The following is a 13,602-nucleotide window of genomic DNA, read 5'->3' as shown; positions in this document are numbered from 1 at the left end:
ATACCAAGAAAATGTTTTGACTACAGCATCTCTCATATACTGCTGCAATGGACTTGCTGGTGGGCTGGATTTCTGCTGATGGTTTTGTTTTATTTGGTTTTGATGTTAGTTTTCTTGTTGCTGTTGTTGAGTTTTTGGTTTGGTTTTTTTTTTTTCCCCAAAAAGCTACCTAGTTCTTTCTGTTCTGTTATAGACATACATAGGTGCAATTATTTGTAGCAGGTAACAGTGAATCATGTTTCAAGCTTCAGTTTTGTTTTCTGCTGTGACATGGATTTTTTAAAAATTATTTCACAGTTTTATTTCTTTGTTTAAAAGTTTATTGCTGTTGCAGTTTCCTTTTTTCTCTTCAGTGCTTGTCTAATGTAACTGGAATTTTGCAGTAGGTTTGGAGGGATGGGAAGACAGTAACTTCACCTATCTCTCTTCTTTATTGCCTTAACCTCAGATTTTAGAATTGTTTTCTCAACTTAGGAGCTTCCCATCTGACAGTTTTCCTATGCTGCATGATTTCAGAATAATCTGCTTAGCTAGACAAACTGTAAAGCTGAGATGGAATTAACACAGCATGTACTTGCATCCAAACTACAACCTGTACTGGACCTTGGCTTGCTAAAACACGTAGCCCCTACTAATTGCAATTATATTTTTATTGCTGCTGTAATCTTTATACTCTTCAGGTAGAGCTAACTTAGATGTAGCTGGGGCATTGTTTAGCCACGCAGGTATATTTTAGGGAAACTGAGGGTTGATTCACTGATTTTCCTGTAAGCTGAGCATAAAAAAGAAATAGCTTTTTCTACATGAAACTCCTCTGCCTTTGGCTTTTCCTTCCCAGACCTCTTCCTGTGGCATTTCAGAGAAGCTGTGAGCTTCAGCTTTAATAGTGCCTGTCAGGGGGCATTTGTGCTTATAGAAAGGAGACAAGGCCAGGCTCCCAGCCCAGCCAGGTCCATTAGCACCCGCTCTGTGTGCCTCTCTTAGCATTTTCCCCCTTCAGATATCTGCCTCAGGCTGTTATTTTTCCAGGAGCAAAAGAAGAAGCAGTGAGTTTGCCCTGTCATTGGTCAGCTGTTGGACAGCAGTGCTGTGTATCTTGGGTGCATTCACTTTGCTGCAGGGTGGGAGAACATGCCCACAGCACGGTCCTACCTGGCCTGCCAGGAGCCCAGAATGTGACACAGAGCTCTATAAGGCTACACTCTATTGCCTGGGCTCAGTGGGTGTCACAGCCCCAGCACAAACTGGATTAAAGGATGCACACAGGAAAGCTTCTCCTTAATGATAATTTCTATTCAATGCTCATAAATTCGAATACAGATGACAGTCTTCCCCTGTTACACATAAAAATTGACATGCAAATATTGAGGCTTTAAATTTTTCATAAATGATTTGAATAAGCTCCAGATTTTTGAAAGGCACAGATATTTTTTTGCTAGAAATTTTCTGTCAAAAAGTAAAGCAGAGTTATGAATCTCAACCTTTGCTTCTCTTTGTGCATGTATGTAAAATTTACACTTGCACCCATCATACCCATTAGTGACTTAAGATGAGCAGTAGGTAGCTTATGCATGTGGGGAGTTCAGGTTGTGTCCTTTCTGTTGTCACTGTCAAAAAAGTTTTGCATAGAAGTTGAATCAGGTGAGCTTTTGTAACAAATTTTAAGGTCATAGAACAACATGAGCTTTTGTTATCCAAAGATGCTAAATAACCTTTCTACACATAGCAAATAGCAGAGGGTGGAAATAAGTGAAAGGAAAGCATTGGCTCCATATACTCTTTTCTGTATTGGCCATTCAAAACCTGGATTTAAATTTTGTGAGTCTATGGGAGGTGTGAGCTTACTTTATTTGAATGATTTTAAAATTCCAGTTTGTTTTCTTAATGCTATAAACACAATAATTCTTTATTGCTCTGTTCTGCTTTTCAAGGGCCATGTCCGGCTTTGTAAAGCAAAATAACTGCACTGGAACATAAATTATCTTAGAGCACAAGTGAGTTCCTCAGGATAGGAGGTATGGATAGGAGATGAGCTTAGGACTTGGAAAAGCAGCATGCTTTTTTCCCGTTCTCTTGGTTGCAGCTTGATTTCAGGTTGATCTTTGTCTCCGCCACCCTCTCTGTACACAAGCAAGAGCTTGGAGAAGGCTCCATCTCTATAGCTAGGGACAAGCAGTTGCACCAAGGCAATGGCAACAGTCTGGTGTGCCATACCCTATGATATGGGCTTTTAAACCATTATAAAAGGCGTTATAGCCAGCTTCTATGTCTCTAGTTAGGGATTAAGCTAGATTCTACTGTATTAAATGTTGCCAATAAGCTTATGCATATAAATGACCTAGCATATTGCAGCCCTTTACTGCTTGTGATGCTGTAAAAACAAATATTCTTATATTTTTGGAACCTTGTTTAAACATTAGTCTGAGTGGGAGCCTGGCACTGCTACTTTGTGCACTGTATTTTTAAATAGGCATAACTAACAAATTGATAAGAAAATGGCTTCAGCCTGGACTGTAGACAGCTTTCTACTTCCAGCCAGTCTATAGCAACAGGGAGTGTACAGGTGGCTGCTCTCTTCAAGCTGTGATTTCCCTGTATGCCACCCCTGAGCCCAGACTTGCTTCTTTAATAACATACAGCTGTTGCCTTTAACAGCACACAGGGTGATAAGAAAGGTGCATTGGATCCAGCTATTGCAGCAAAGTGAGGCTATTATCCCACTTGCAGTACTTCCCTGTAGGAGCAGGAAGCCCAGTACTTGGGCAACACAGGCTCTGACTAGGAGGGATTTTCTTACCTTCCTTCAGTGCTGGAGGAGGGTGGAGGGGCTGGTACAGCTTGCTTCCTTTGCTGCTTTACAACTCCCAAGGGGTGTTCTAGGGTTGGTTCTTCCCCAGCTCCAGTGGTGCTTCCCCAGCTCCCGTGGCAGGACTAAGCCCCGAATCATCAGAGTGTGGCTTTAATAAACAGGCGACACTGCACCCAGGTAACCTTTGAACCTGTTGCAAGGCAGGTTCAAAGGTAAAAAAAAAAAATTTTCCTGATCAAATATAAAGAGCAATTTTGGCTGGTTAGAAATGTTAAACATACAAGTCTTGCACAACAGTGTTAGAAGAGAGCAGTGCATTGAGAAAACTAACCCCAGCCCTGTGAAAGCTGCAGCCCTGGGTTTTTCATAGGGCTCTCATTTACTCCAGGTGTGCAGGGGCACTGACTAAGTCTTGCTTCACTGAGAAAAGGAGCCTCTTAGATTGCACTTTGAGCAAGCAAACATATTCCAGTGTTTTTCACCAGATGCTTTGTGTAGAGTCCTGTCCTTAACATATCCAGCCATTGAGGCACAGGTTTCCCTTGCAGCTCCAGGGAAGGGTCTGTGAAGTAGGCACTCCTTTGGGGTCAGGGCTCCCAGCCCCTTTGGGATGTCTGGGGGGCTGGTTATCTCACCACAGTGCACCTTCCCTTTTGACACTGTGCAAAGGTTAGTGCACTTGCTCAACTGCCAAGTAGGCCAAGCCTTTTTCGTGAGAGGGTTTTTTTTTTTTTTTTGTGTTGATTTAAACAACTGTGGTTTTGGTTTGGGTTTTTTTGCCTTCCTCTGTCTTTGAAATGGGAGAGAGAGAGCACCTGTGCTTAATGCTCCTTGAGAAAGACAAGTGCTTGTTGTGAGGCGAGGTATGCAGGCTAAGCTAGCAGTTGGAGCTTCCTGGCTTTGCTTCCAAAGGCTGTGGATATGATCTTTGGAAGACATTTTCTGCACATGATCCAAGAGATAGGGCTAAATAGCAAAGTCCTTTCAGCACTCACTTATTAGAGAGCATCCAAAGGAGGGTAACAAAGATGGTGAAGGGCCTTGAGGGGAAGTCATATGAGGAGCTGCTGAGGGCTCTTGGTTTATTCAGTGTGGAGGAGACAGGGGAACACCTTCCTCGTGACTGGGAGAGGAGAGGCAGGCAGTTCTTCTGTTTGGTGACCAGTGACAGGACCCAAGGGAATGGAAGCTGTGTCAGGAGAGGTTTAGTTTAGATATTAGAAAAAGGTTCTTCACCCAGAAGGGGTTTGGGCACTGGAAGAGGCTCCCCAGGGAAGTGGTCACAGCACCAGTCCTCAGAGAGCTCAAAGAGTGTTTGGACAACGCTCTCAGGCTCTTGGTGTGACTCTTGGGAATAGTTCTGTGCAGGGTAAGGAGTTGGACTCAATGATCCTTGTGGATCCCTTCTAACTCAGAATATTCTGTGATTCTGTGACTGGTCAAGATGATAAAGCTTTTCTTGATCTAGGTCTGGTTTGTCTGGTGCTGGAATTCAACTCCTGTATGATATCTGAAGAGTAAACTAATACTAACACTTTTCACTTAAGACCTTAAGTTTTCTTAATTGGTGTAAGGGAACCTGCCTGTATCAGTGGATATGAATTAAAGTGAAAGCACCTGTGCCAACACAGCGTCCGAGACCTTCTGGTTGCAACTTCCTCTTAGGTTTTAGAAAATGCCAGTTTAAGGAGGATTAAAGAAAATGAAAAGGGCGGTTTTCCAAATGTGGTGCAAGGAGGTGACACCAATGTTGAAGTCTCTTGGCTTCTGTCTGTGGTGCATCTTGCATGTGGGAAACAAAACAGTTGATTCAAGGTTTTTACAAGGTATGCAACAGATACTAAGAATTACTAGTTGCGCAGGTCCCCATTCAGCCTAAGTGAATATTGCATCATCATCTCAAAAGATCTGGAGTGACTGACACCATCTATGGCTTTGGCTCCTAGCTGTGTTTTATAAACCAGTGGGGGTGGGGGAGGAAGGCGGGGAAGCCTAGCAGAGTCACTTGAGAAGGGAACAAAGCCAATTACCTGAGCCAGCTGTGTGCATAAAGCTGTAACTGTTTTTCCTTCTCCACCCTTTCTCTCTGGTACATAAAGTAGATGGCATTTTACCTCATTTGAATGGGAAATTTGTCCAAGTTGTGGTGTTTTGTCGTCTTTCACCCATACAGTTTATTCCTAATGAATTAAAACTATTGATTAGTTCACTGTTAAAAACTGTGAACTGAGCCACTTGAAACAGTGAGTGGGTCATCCTTGAGTCTGGCAGGGGAGGCTCTTGGTCAGATATCCTGCTGAACTGCTAATAGTGGGTAACCTTTTTCAGCTTGTTTTGAAAGCAGGTGTGAGAAAACATATTCATAAATCTGGAAAACAATGGACTATGTTCTGTAGTGCAGGCTTATCTCTGCACATCATCTGTGTTCCTTGTGGTTTGCAAATCAGTGATGCTGTAGTTTGTGATCTCGATGACCAAAGCACACAACCAATGACATAAAATAACCTAGATCAGCTGTGCAAACATCACCTATATCCCAGTTCTGAAAATGAGGAGCTGAAGGCAGACCCATAAACACCAGGTGTTTTTTTCATAAGATTGGAAAAAAAAATAAATCAGGTAATGAAAATACTAATTTTTCCCCTTCAGACTTAGTTATTAAGAAAATGGATGACAAGTGCCATGATGAATTCTCTGTAGGATAGCAGGGGTCCCATGAATTTTAACAGACTAGTCATTTTTTGAAGTCTGAGCAGGTTATGTCTCAATATTTATTCAAACTATTACTTTTTGACAGAGGGGTCTGCATGCACGGGGTTTTCAAGATGGTGGCAATATGATTTTTCTTTTGCTATTTGTTACAGGTGACAGAAAGCTCAATAGTTTCCCTTCTTTGTTTAAATCCACCTTCTGTGTTGATCTAAAGTATCACTGGTTCAGATTAACACATCTTTCAAATGTAATCATTTGCCCCTTGTGCAATTCACTTGACTCTTGAATAATGAAGAAGGAGACCAAAAAGGAGCAGAAGAAATTTAAAAGAGTGTGTCTTCCAGCCTTGTTTGAGCTCCATTGCTGAATGCAGGTTTCAGAGGTGTATTTTAGATACCTGCCAATGAACATACAACTTTGGGATATCCTTGAATGCTGCTTAAAAGTTATTCTTACTGAGGTTGTGCAACCAGTCTGAGCCATGAAAGAATGGAGCTAAAGGTCATTACTACACAAAGCTGGAGTTTAATCACTTCTAGGTACCATATAAGAAGCCCTTTTTTTATTGGTCTTGTGAAATCTACTAAAATGCCATAGGTTGTTGAATGATAAACACAAAATAAACTCTAACCCTTCAGCCTAAATAGTTACCCATACATAGTAAAATTTGGGGCCAGGATATTATAAAGTAATTTTTTACTGTGTTAAAACATTTGTGTGAAAGGCACTGTATCATTCAACTGTTTTAACAATTAAGGAGGCTGCACGTGTATTTGCAGTTGCTCCATAGTGCCCAAGAAGAGCTGCACATTACTTTTGTTGCAGGATGTGGCTGCTGCATAAAATTGAAGAATCTGAGTGAATTTTCTGCTTCCATGTTACCATTGACAATCTTGCATTCTCCTCTCTTCATGTAAAGTTGAGTGGTGTGTGTGCCTGTAAGTGTTTATGGTTTTAAAACCAGACAAAACAAAATGTTGAGATAACTGTAGGTGTTAAATACATACAAGTATGAACTGGTACTCTCTACCTCGCAGGGGAAAAAAGCATCTGATTTCTATCTTGACCTACTGACTCTGAGCATAACAACTGACAGATAATTTTACTGATTTGACTGGAAAGTTTTTTAAATTTTATAGAGTGTATTTACATTGGTATATTTGGGATCAGAATTTGTCCTCAAAAGACTAATTCTTCTAAGCTCTGCCACAAAAGAAATATTTGGCATTGATCTCTTCTGTTCAATCTGATAAGGTGCATAAATGATCCAAAAACTGAAGCTACTGATTCATTTGCTCAGTAGTTTTCAAAGTTCTCCTGTTCCACTTACACTTTTACTTGAACATTTTGCTGTACTGCCAGGATAAAATGTGGGCAGCATAAGCAGAGTGAAAATTTATGAACAGAGACTTTGACTATTGACCATTCAAACTGGAAGTAGGAAGATGGAGCAGATCTTTCTAGTGACTTTAGACTTTGGATTTTCATACTAATAAAAGGAAAAAGCTGGTGTTCAAAGTAAGCAATGCCTGACGTGTAATATTTAGATGAGGAAAGTTTAAAGACCACTTGGATTGCTTCTAAGTGTTATCAGTGCTGTAATTTCATTAGGTGGCTGAATTCTTTTTGAAACAACTAAATTCCAATTTTTCTTTTCAAGCTAACAAGCTTTTGATGTTGCAGTGGTAAATACAATGGTTTGCTAAGATGTCTATTACAGTCCTCTATGTGTTGTGTCTTGGACCTCATCTGTCTACCTGTGCTTAACAGAAAGGATAAGCCCTGCAGTTTAGCTCTTTTTGTGATATTCTGAGGAGCCTTGAGCTCCATCTCTAATTTAGAAACTGTCTAATACAGGGACTCTTTTTTTCTTTTCAGGCTGAGATAATGCCACTGATGTTGGTTACCAATAGTTATAAACCAATAGAGGTTCAGCCTTTAAAAATGGCAGATCTTCTACTTACAGATTGTTTTAGAAACAATGCAGAATGCCTGTAATTTCTGAAATCTTTTCCCTTGATCTGTGCTTCAGCTCAAGCCTTGACTGAGTCAGCTTTGTCCCAGCTAAAGACCAGGTTAAATATAAGAAGTTCATGACATTGTGAGATTAGGTGTTCCAATGCTTTCGTGATTTTATTCTCCGATTTTCATTAGATATATAGATTTAAAAGACCAATGAGTTATGCTGTTGGATTAGTACTGCCATGGTCTTTAATTTCCATACATATTTCTTTAGAAATCTGTTTAAACAGACCATTGGAACTAAATTTTAGAAGGTTTTTGAGATCACTGTCATGCAAGATCACAAAGAGAAGCATTGCTTTGAACTGAGAATTTAGATTTTAATTAAGCCTTTCTTATTGAATTTGCTTATGTAATGATTAAAGCACTTGTATTTTGGCACCTAAAAATAGGTTCAGAAATGGAGAGACTGTGTTTGAGGTAGTTTCAATAGCACATGTGGGTTTTCAGGGTTGTAGAGATAAAGAATTTTCAAATTCAATTTTGTTCCAAGTGAAGCTACTGACTTTGAAAAAGCTAATTGCCTGACTAAAATCCATAGTTGTATATTGCAGTTCAGGGGAATACATTGAGGAAAAAAGGTAGTGATATTCAAATTCAGGCAATCAGTACTTCCCATGGCTAAACTGTAACCCCTGGGTCATGTTTAGTAAGGGTTTGGAGCAAGGTGAGTAGATGACTTGGCATACTTGATTCAGTACAGTGTGATTCAGAATCAGTGTGTGATATATGGGGTTGTAAATGCTCCAATGCCCTTCAAAGGCATTTCCTCTGCAGTCACTGCAATAGGTTTGCAAAAGGGATGGAGCTGATGCTTTTTAATTGAGCTACAGCAGATATGATTGTCAAAAGCTACTGTAGGAAGTCATGACAAATCACTAATCAGATGTGTCATGGTGAGCACTTAAGTAGAGACACTTTTGTTGAATTTCCATTGTGTTCAGTGTGACTTCTCATGTGTTTTAAAACTAGCATGTTTCCCAGATTTTTTTGGACAGAAAGGATCTGCAATAAATATGTAACAAGAACAGGGATTTCTCTTGGGTTAGGATGGCAGCAAAAGTGTGTGCTTTTCTGTCCAGGAAGAGAATCCTACCCATGCTGTAAAATACAGAATGTTACTGCTGGTTGAGATGGAGACAGATGAACACCACTACCACTGAGGGAATCTTGCACTTCACTGCTAGTGGTACTTTCTTCATCCTCAATTACTCTTCCACTGCTGTCACTGGGTGACAGTACCTCTCATTGTGCCCTTCAGTGCCACTCCTGCCTGTCAGTGCTGCAATAGCTCTTGCTCTGGTGAAACTTGTCAATGCTTTGGTTAATGTGCCAGACACCTCTGAGCTTGTTTGGGCATCTCAAACACCTTGGAATGCTTCCTGCCCACATGGCAGTGAGAAGCAGGGCTCAGTTCTCCGGATTGCTGTCAGCAGCCATTTCCGACCAGTCGTCCTTAGGTAACTTTAGCCCAGCTTTTGTTTATGCTGATTGTGTTTGCAATGCCAGGGAGTCTTCTGATGCCTTCACCTGTCAGGTTTAGCAGGAGAATGTTTCATCCCTTTTGGACCAGGTTGCTCAAAGGCTGAGGTGGAGTTTCTGTTTCTGTGGTTAGCTTTCTTCGCCCTCCAAGTCCTGGGATTCTGAGGTTAGGGTATTTGAGAAAAGTGATGAACTAATGTCTCTCCAGTTTCAGTGGGAAATGGGAGAATGCTGGCATGGGAGAAAGCTTTGTCTAATTTTTGACTCAGACTTGCGCCTATCTTCTTTGGTAAAACCCAGTTTGACTGCTACTTTCCTGTAAATGCTGTGTTCTGTTTCCAGGCTTTTCTGGAGGAGTGCTTTGGTGTAAAACTATTGCTCTGAGGAGCCAGGAGGATTTTGTCAGGGGTTCTCTACCCTCTGGCATTGTTTATTCTGTGTCTGAGCTCACAGGTTACTGCAGGGCATGCATCTCACTTTCTCCCTCAGTGTAAAGTCCTGAAATTCTTGTGATGACCCCATGCACCTGCCAGTAGTTGCTAAAATGATATGAGACTTTGGACAACAAGCTGGGAAATAAGGCATGGGGAGGAGATTGAAAATTGCTGCCTCTCTGTAAGTCTTTTGTGTAAGTTAACAGTGTTAACAGTTTTCCTGTGTCTTCTCATCCAAGTGGTGAGAACTTCCTTTGATATAGATTGCCTTGTGCCTGTGCCAGATCTGGGAGCATAATTCCTTCTGCTGGGAAGCTGGTACTTGCTGTTAGGAAATGGGATGGAAGGGGGCCTGTTTGGTAATTATAACAAATGACAAAAGGGTAGCACTTAGCAGCAAACCCAGGCAAGTAGTACTCCTCAGCTGTACTGAACTTGAGTCAGCCTTTTTTGCAGTCAGCTGTATCATTTTCTCTGATGAGTAGCTGATTTCTGTTCAGGCTGTTTCCCACAAAATACTTTCTAGAAGACCTCAGAGCTATTTAGGAAGAAGTTTTATTTGGTCTTCAGCAGTTTCAGAAAGCTGAACCCTATTTTGCTTTGAGGATCTTTCAAACTCTAAAAAGCAAGAGAACAGTTTTAGCTGAACAGAATTGCATTCATTTTTTTCTGAAATGCTGAAGCACAATGTCTTCACTTAATTTCCAGCTGGGCTTGGGTGTTTTGCAATATGATTGGCTGTAGTTGATAACAGCCTTGAGAAATACTTTAACTAGTCAGAAGCAGACTGTGTTTTCATCCCCAGTCGTGTACCTCCTGGGGTGGCACTTCAGGCACTGGATCAGGCTGCCTTGAGTACCTTTTAAGCCTGAGGCAGCACTGCCAGGATTAATCTCTGTACCATGGGATGATAGTGTACTTGAGGCTGCTTGGAGCTCCTGAGTGTTTCCTCTTCTTTGGCACACAGCCTGCTCATTTCTCAGCCTTTCAAACACAACACCCACCCTGGTGTAGTTTGCCCCAAAACTGTGCTTTGAGCTTACCTGGCAGTCTGCCCACAGCTTTAGATGAATTTGCTATGACTGCAGTCACAGCATTTTGACTCGCTCTGTAGCAGTCCAAAGAAGGTGCTTCCTGGTAGAGGTATGCAATGCAAATGCTGGAAAATATTTCTGCAATACCACATCACAGTTTATAACTGGTAATATCCAACTTCAAATCTTCCTTCAGGAAATGATGCCATTTAAGCTGGGCTCATGTCCTATAGCACATATGGAAGTCTGTTTCTGTTAGCAGGAGCATGCAATAAATGCTGTAAATACTATAAATGTTAAATCATTATCATCAGTGAGAAATGGATCATTAATTATATGAGCTTTAGGCAGCGGATTCTGAACAGCAGAGGAACACTTGAAGAGTGTTAAACTGTTCAGTCACTTTGTAAATACTAAGAACTGATAGAATGTAGTAAGCAGTATCTGCTCCATATGCTGTGCATGCACTCCATGACAAGGACTCCTTCTGTGGTAACACCCTCTGTTGTCCTCTTCTGGCTGCTGACATCCCGAGCTTACTCATGTTTCAGCTCATGGTGTGGAGTGCAGATCATTTCAAGACTTCCTCCTGAGGTGCTGTCATGTGCCACACTTCATTTCATACGCCCACGTATTGTTGTAAAACCTTTGGTGTAACTAATATAATTAACTATTCCATATTAGAGTAATACATCCAGAACCTATCTTGTTGACCAAATGTCAGGAAAGGGTCCCATATTCCCACAGAGCAGGAGCTACTTTAGAAGTTGCTTGACTTCAGCCTCCCAACACAGCTGGAGGACAACCCAAGGCTCTGGAGATTCTGACGAGTGCTGGAAATGATGAGTCTTTCTTTCCTTTCCTTTGCTTCTCTTCTGTTTCATTCAAAAGTGGTGCACACTGGTGATTTAAATTTTTTTAAATTAAGTTTTTGCAAGAAGACACATTAGGAAACACTTCTGTAACACCCAGAAGGATTTCATCTCATTTGCATTCTCATCTCCAAATTTTGCAATCTGTGTTTGTTTAAAAAACAAAAAATTTATTAAAAAAAAGGAAAAAAAACCACCCCAAGTCTAAGGAGGTATATCCAGGCAGTAGAATTGATGGATTCACTTAGCTCTGTGTAGTCACCAGGGTACTTAATATTCTGTAGTACTACTTCATTATTTGAAAAAATAGCATCCATGCCATTGCTGGGATCCTTCTTTTTATCCTGTGGGTTGATGTGCTATTTGCTTTCTTCCAGTCTTGCATTAATTCCAATGCTCTTCAAAAATACATACCAGTATACATTGATTCATTATCTCACATATTTCCATGTATCAAATAGTTGTCATAGAACTTAAGAATTTAGAATTTTTATTTCTACTATTTCTGTCCCCTTTCTTTTTCTCATCTCCACCCTAAAAGCACAAGTGCACCAAGCAAGTGGTCACACAGTAGCTGTTAGTCAAGATTGGTGAATGGAACTAGATACTCTAGAGAGGATACTCTTCACAAATAAAACCATAAAAATCCCCTAGCATCTTTTAATGAGCTTACTATGAAAGATCAAAATATATATTATGACACATGAGAGAGCAGATGAGATCAACAATATCATTGAAGTCTTAACTCTGAGGCAGCAGTTGTTAACTTCAGCTAAGCACCTTTGCCCAAGAAGTGGATAAAGCAAGCAAATTTTTAAAATTTTTTTTCTTTAGGTAATTTTTGCCTTAAGTCGCTTACCTCTTTCAGTAGAATATCAGTTGTTGTTTCTTTAATCTCCTTAGCACTGTTGTTAGCTTCCTCCTTTTTGCTATTCGATCTGCTTACTCAACCATCTTTTATACTGTGACAGCTACACCCTCACGTAATAACAACTTGTTTTTATGCAGTGCATTCACCTCAGTGATTTACCCAGCCTACTCACAACCTTACAAACCTGAAAACACTCTTTTAATGGGATGCTGTCTACCCTCTAGTTGTCTAATCTATTAGTGGTATTTTCTTCTGTGATTTCAAGATTACTTCCAGTGTGGCTTCAAGGATCCATAGCAAAGGGTATAGATTTACTATAGATCAATATGGTATAGAATTTCAGTCTGAAATTGATTTTTCCCGTTCAATTGAAATGATTCACAAAAGGACTTTCTCAATGAATCCACTTTGACAGGAGAATTTCCATATGCTTGTCAGACATCAAAACTTTTCTAATGGAGGTTCAGTGTCCAGACTTAACAGAGAGTTTAAAATTGAAGTAATGAGTTTCATCCAGAGCCCTTGTGATTGTTGTTCCTAGTCATCTTAAGATAATGCATTTAAGTGACTTCCAGTTGCATGGACTTTTACCAGAATCTGGGGGAAGTCCCTCTTGGTTCTTCCCCAGCTTGCATGGCCAGAAGCTCTAGCAGTTGCCTGCAGAGATTGTTCTTTTCTAAAAAAAGTCTCTCAGAGAGACCTTGCTGTCATGTTTAACATCCTTTCAATGAAGCCCAGCTAGAGACTGTCCAAGAACAGCTAATGCAGCTGTTCCTGCTCACATCTGCCTAGCTGGGCTCCTCTCAGGTGGCAGGGAGGGATTAGCAGTTCTCTGTGATGCCACAGGGCTGGTGCTGAGAGCACAATGAGCTTCTGTGGAAGAGTGGTTAGCTTTCATCTTGCAACATTTTTGTTTGCTCAACTACTTTTCTTTCATTCCTTACTGGCTTTTTCCCAAATCAAATTATTTTTGATTTTTTATTTTTTTTTAATCAGAGACTTGAGAGCAAAACTTTTCATGCCCTGGATGTAAATCTTGATACAGATATACATCATAGGGAAAAAAAATATTTTTGCTGATTGCCTAATAGTTACTTAGGTCACACATGATCCCATGTAGTTAATTCTGTCTGCTGATTTGGATCACTGTCATCTATTGCATCTTTTAACTCTCCTGCAAGCTCCTCAGTTTCAGTATTCCATTTCAGTCAGGGAATGTCAGGCCAAAAACATAGAAATTTTTTGTTTGATCTAGGTGTTCCAGTATTATAAAGATCAGCCATGTTTTGGTAGAAGAATTTAGAAAAATATATGTTAGTTAAAGAATTGCTAAAAACATATAATTATAGCTTTTTCTGGAGCTTAA

The 13,602-nt window shown here is 40.4% G+C and overlaps 1 protein-coding gene across 2 annotated transcripts in view; it reads right to left on the bottom strand.

Moving 5' to 3' along the window:
- The window catches only part of ACSL5 (acyl-CoA synthetase long chain family member 5), a 29,946-nt gene extending 17,632 nt beyond the window's left edge, over positions 1-12,314 (bottom strand). The window contains exons 1-2 of one of the 2 annotated variants that reach the window (XM_059851965.1): positions 12,225-12,314; positions 2,798-2,999 (exon numbers count right to left, since the gene is read on the bottom strand). The gene's annotated coding sequence lies outside the window, so the exon portion shown is untranslated. Of the gene's footprint in view, positions 1-2,797; positions 3,041-12,224 lie in introns of both variants that reach the window. The other variant, XM_059851964.1, reaches the window with a different exon arrangement.
- Between the last annotated feature and the right edge of the window lie 1,288 nt (positions 12,315-13,602).

This window comes from Haemorhous mexicanus, chromosome 7 (assembly GCF_027477595.1).
Source record: "Haemorhous mexicanus isolate bHaeMex1 chromosome 7, bHaeMex1.pri, whole genome shotgun sequence".
NCBI lineage: Eukaryota > Metazoa > Chordata > Aves > Passeriformes > Fringillidae > Haemorhous > Haemorhous mexicanus.
Note: the sequence above shows the minus strand (reverse complement) of the source record. Positions and strands in the feature narration are given on the sequence as shown.